General features: G+C 44.3%; 1 pseudogene; it reads left to right on the plus strand.

The window, feature by feature from the left end:
- The first annotated feature begins 1,522 nt into the window (after positions 1 to 1,522).
- Positions 1,523 to 5,467, plus strand: LOC118008982 (annotated as a pseudogene).
- The last annotated feature ends 248 nt before the right edge of the window (positions 5,468 to 5,715 follow it).

Consider the following 5,715-nt stretch of genomic DNA (forward strand, 5'->3'; position numbering starts at 1 on the left):
CTCGAAGAGCTGATGAATGGGCAGAAGCAGATGAAGGTGCACTGGTCTGGATTAGGTGAATGCTTGATAAAGGGTGGTGGAATGCAAGGTGGGATAGCGGTTAGTCTATTCAGATATAGGATTTAACTACCTCAGCAAGGACCCTGGGAGATAGCACAAACATACTACTAAGATGCCTCCTAGAAAAGGAACTGAGCACACTCAGTGAGGTAATCATGCCAGAGTTGCCATAACAGACAGTGAGAGGTTTTGAAGCTGAGAGAAATGGGCATGTGGCAGCGGATATGCTACGTAAGGCCAGAAAACCATCAGAGGTCCTTCTGCTGAAATAAGGGAGGAGCATGATTCGCCAAGCAATAGGGATGTGCTGGTAAGAGCGGCACCAGAATCTTTAAGTTCAGTGGTAACTGTCCTCTGTAAGCCATGGCTAGTGGTAGGAGAGGTCAGCCCTGGTAGCAATGGGAGCCATAACATCCCCCGCCCAAGGGAGACATAATTATGGTAATGAGAGGCAAAGTCATAAAGGCAGACAGAGGGGGTCTATGCTCAGAGTAATATGGACATTGTTAGTAGAACAGTGTCCCTAAGGGCAGAATAGATAGGCAGCCAGGGAGGGTATTACTTAATCCATTAAATCAAAAGAGATTAAGGATGGATAACCCGGAGGCTGAAGCCACTCATCCCAATAAAATGTTTCTGAACTTGAGCCAATTTTTGGACCTGTAACCTAGTGGTTAAAGAAGAGCCTAAGTCCCCAGGAAGAAGGACCCTGCAATACCACAGCAAGTGAACACAGCAATGATTTCTCTGTCCATCCCTAAAGAAACTTATGGCCATTTACTAGGGATAAGGGACAATGCCACCCAGAGACTCAAAGCATTGCCTTGGCTCCCTATTCTCATGTGATCACATGGGAGCTAAATAATAAATGGAATTATGGCTTGTGTCTGGCTCTCCAGTGAGTCCACTGGGACTGTGGACAACCCAGTGGTCATTTCCCTGGTCCCCAAATGTGTAACTGAAATAGATATACTCTGTAACTGGCTGACCCCTCCATTGGTCTCTGGGCCTAAGGAGGTCAGTTATCCAAGAGGCCAGGAATAGCCAAGTGGAAATCTCTGAAACTGTCCCCTCCCCTCAGCCAAAATAGTAAGTCAAAAACAATATTGCATCCCAGAGAAATGAGAGAAGTTAGGGAGGGAAAGAATGTGTGGACACTCTGTATATTTCCTATTGAGATCAATATGCTTCCTAGCTAGGTCACTTTAGGAACTGAACATCAAGTTTATTTCATCTTCAAGGCTCCAAACTGAAAAAATAATTTCTAGGATGATTTCATCATCCAATTCTATTATGATGAAACTATTTAAAAAATCCACAAAAACTTTTAAAAATGGATTTTGCCTATATGTTATCTCTGGTACTCTTAAAAACACATGCAACTAAAGAGTGCTTCTACTGTTTGCTAAGGGGAAAAAAAAAAGCTTGTCATTAAAAAAAAAACAATTTTTGTCTGGGACAGAGGGCTGGCAAGATGGCGGCGCCCGTGGAGCTCTTCTGCCAGTCGGGGGAGGGGCCACCGTCGGTGGACCTGGACAGCCTGGCCGTGCTGACCTATGCCAGATTTACTGGTGGCCCACTCAAGGTGCACAAGATCGCCAAGCCCTGGCCAAGCCCTGCAGGAGCTCTGCCTGTCCTTCGGACCAGTCATGGAGAGGCCATCTCGGTACAGCCCAAGATCATCACCCACCTTCGAAAAGAGAAGTACAACGCTGATGATGATCTGTCAGCCCAGCAAGGGGCAGACACCTCGGCCTCCGCGTCTCTGCTGGAGGAAGAGCTGCTCCCAATACCGATACACACGTCTTGGTAGACACCGAGAACTAGGCGGGCGTGACCCGGAAGTGGTATGCAGAGGCTCGGCGGTCTCCCCTCACCTTCTTCCTTCCTGCCCGCGCGCCGCTGCCGGTCGCTGAGGAGCTGCACCTGCTTTGTCGGGAGCGCAGGTCTGAGAACGAGGACGAACTGGAGTCGGAGCTGTACCAAGAGGCTCGGGAATCCCAGACCCCGCTGTCTCAGCACCCAGGCTCTCAGAATTCCTTTTTTGGAGACGCCCCAGCCTCTCTGGACACCTTTGTCTTTTGCTGCTTGGCCCTGCTGCTGCGGGCAAAGCTGCCCGGTGCGAAGCTGCAGGCCCACCTTCGAGGGCTGCACAACCTCTGGGCCTACTGCACACACATTCCCAGCCTCAGCTTCCCCCGAGTTGGAGCCGAAGTGCCACCTCCACACCAGACACCAGTGGGCACAGAGACAGAAGGAGCCATACTGGCACAGGACCCAGCTCCTGTCCATGCTGCTGGGACTGACAGCCATGGTGGGCTAGCCTTGCTCAGTAACGTTGTCTCTATCCAGCGGGTAACCGGGCTTGGGCCCCAGGCACACGGTCCCTGGGCATGGCTGAGGATGGCGAAGAGGAAAGATTTGTCCTCATGCTCCCAGGACTGATTTTTCTACTGTCATACATTCCAGAGGCCCCTATGTTTCCCGGTTGTTGGTGCGGCTGGAAATGGGGTGCCACTCCCAGAGTAAACCTGTCCACACTGAAAAACAAAATAAAACACACACAATTTTCATTAATTGTGTGTATGTGTATGTGCACGTGTACGTGTGTATAGATGTTCTGGGGGCTCTATTCATTTCTTGACCCATAATGATTTCAGTTCCTAAAATAGGAAATCTAAGGCTGATCTTACAGAAAATAATAAAATGTATACATTAGCCTTTTGTCCTTCCTTTTCTCTTTCTTATCTCTTCAACCCTTTCTTTTCTCAACTCAACTTGCCTCCAGGAATTTCATGTGAGTGATTTAAGGATTATCACAGAAAATCCAGAAAAATGAGACCAGATTATAGTGTTCAGCAATTGATACGTTATCCTTTTCAGAGAGACTTTACTTTTTGTTGTTGTTTAAAAAGAGACTTTTAAATGGGTAAAATTTAGGGAGAACATGGCCTAATCACCATTGGAGGAAGATCTTTTGATATTTCAGTGGAGCAGTCTTCCTAGGTCTTTTCTAAAAGGGGGAACTTGGTTCCTTAGAGTTTTTGCTTCAGACGACAAGATGGTAATAGTGCATTGCAAGGATGCTCAGAAATTACAGACTGTGTCTTTCTCATATCCCTGCATACTTCCCACAACTAATGCATTGTTTGGCAGGAGATGATGAAAAGCACAGGCCTCTGGCAGCTAATAAATAGTTTTGATTTGTGAACTAGTTCCATAAATGTTCATAAGTTTTCCATATTCACCTTATCAGGGTAGACAAGGCCCTGCCCCGTGTGACCTAGTCTCCATTCTGGGTGCCTTCTCAAATGGTTAAAGATGTAATAGGAACAGAGAACAGTTATTTAGAATTATTTACATGTCAACTATTTTTGCTCTTATGACACAAAAACAGAATGCCATGAAATTTACATTCAACCCTTTTTGTCGTTAATGTGGTGCTATTTATAAGTTTGAATTAAAACGGTTAATGTGTGTGGATGCCTTAGCTCCAGGCGCTAGTACAGAATCTGAACAAAACTGAATTATTACTGTCATAGTTATTACTATTTTCTAAAAGATATTTTGATCACATACTACAGATCAGAGAGCACCCATGTTTTATTTGGTGAACACAGTGTTTTTAATTTCCCCAGTGTTTGCCACTTTTAAAATTAGGTGGTAATGGGACACATGGGTGGCTCAGTTGGTTAAGTGTCTGACTCTTGATTTCCGCCCAAGTTATGATCTCAGGGTTGTGAGATCGAGCCCTGTGTCAGGCTTTGCACTGGGCATGGAGCCTGCTTCAAATTCTCTCCCTCTCCCCCCCTCTTTTCTCTCTTTCCCTCTCTAAAAAAAAAATAAATAAATGATAAAAACAAAATAAAATTAGTTGACAACATTTAAAAAAATCAGGGCATGACAAAGCTTGGATGTTTTAGCTGCTGGGTCCACTTTCTCCTGTGGCACAGTCATCAGGTGCCAACTTGGGCTAGTCTCCCATTCGCCACACTCCTCCCCATGCCCTATTGTCCCTCACACTGAAGCAGGCCGTGAGTAGCTATTTACCGTAGCATTTGTGCTGTAGTCTCTTTTCAGAACTGCCTGCTTTTCTTTTTCTTCTTTTTCTTCCTCAATATTTCTAGTCCCTGTGGACATTTCAGTTTGAATATCTATCAAAAAGTGCAATATTTGCAAATTGAAAGGGACCTCACAGTGTTGTTCTATCACTTTTCCGCCTTCCCCTTCTTGCTTCTGTCACTGGACGATTATTACTACCAACCCGTGTCCTTCTTTAGACAACTGGTCTAAGTGAAGGCTTTACCTTGGCAACACATCTCTCCTGGGAAGAGAGTGTGTGGCCTCTGTGTCCAGGAACCTGACAGAATTTTCTGGGCTTAGTCACTGTTGCAAATATAATTTCTACTAGTGAGTGGAGCAGACACGAGGCTGCCTGGGAGCTTTTACACTTGTTCCCAGCCCATCCCCCAAAATAACCCCTCCACTCTATAATTACATTTACATTCATGAAATTGAGTAAGTAAAAGTTGAAATTCCTTTTAGCAAGAATTCTATGGCAGTGTATTCTGTACAGTTCCAAACAAAAAAATAACTTAGGCAATCCAGAAGGAATTGGTTGTCTAGTGTTCTGTAACTGAAAATAATTAGGTATTTTAATGTTCCCTTTTTAACTCCTTACTGTGTTAGTGTTTAGAGAGACTATGGTAAAAATTATATCCAGTCTAACTTTTATAAATCAGCTTGCCTTTTCCTACTCTCTTTTTGGGACTAAGATTTATCAATTAGAATTGAGAATGACAAGCTTGGCCCTCAATTTTTGTGGAGTACTTCAATATTTCATTCCCAAAGTTTCTCTTAATTTTTTTATTGTTGTTTGTCCTCAGAAAGGCCCCATACCAACAAATGTGACTTCATTCTTCTAAGTAGCAATTAGTTTGAATATTAGAGGTATTAGTTTGAAGATTAGAAAATCTTCCAAAAATACATTTGTAATTAGTTGACTGACTGATTACACATCTAAGGAGAAACCAAACTTCCAGCTTTGTTCTTCCACTGCTCTTCAAATATGATTTCTGGAACACTTCCCTCCACATCCCTTCCCAAGATGAAATACTGTCTAGCTTTTCCACTGCTCTTGGATAATAAATGAACAGTCCTACATTTTGGCATTTAAAATGACCCAGTCTCTTATCCTATGACTACTAGTCCAGTGCACTGTAAAAATCATTTGAATCCAATTTAAAGCTTTCTACGTAGACTTTAGTTAGGCATGGGCACTGTTGTTTTTACCCCCTTTTCCTCACTTACCTTCTTCCTTCTAGCTGCTACTTCTGACCCTTGTAAGGTTGGATCAAGGGATAGAGAAGATGACAGGAAGAGTTTTGGCAAGACATTGACGGTCTAGGATGGCAGATGTTTCAAGCTGATTCTTTCTCTCAGTCAATTGTTGGCTCCTCAGTTATCCTTCACCAGGGACCTCCGACTGCCATCACCTTGACATAGTCAGTTGTCCGATTAACACTGCTCCTTTGGAGGGCTTCTGTTAGGGCCACATCATCCCTCTTGATCATCACTTGCTCATTGAGTAAGAGCCCCTCTAAGGCAACCCCAGGCTGGCTCCCTTTTACATGGTCCACATCTGAGCTCCCAAAC

Source organism: Mirounga leonina, unplaced genomic scaffold (genome assembly GCF_011800145.1).
Source record: "Mirounga leonina isolate KUSES-001 unplaced genomic scaffold, KU_Mleo_1.0 Mir_126, whole genome shotgun sequence".
NCBI lineage: Eukaryota > Metazoa > Chordata > Mammalia > Carnivora > Phocidae > Mirounga > Mirounga leonina.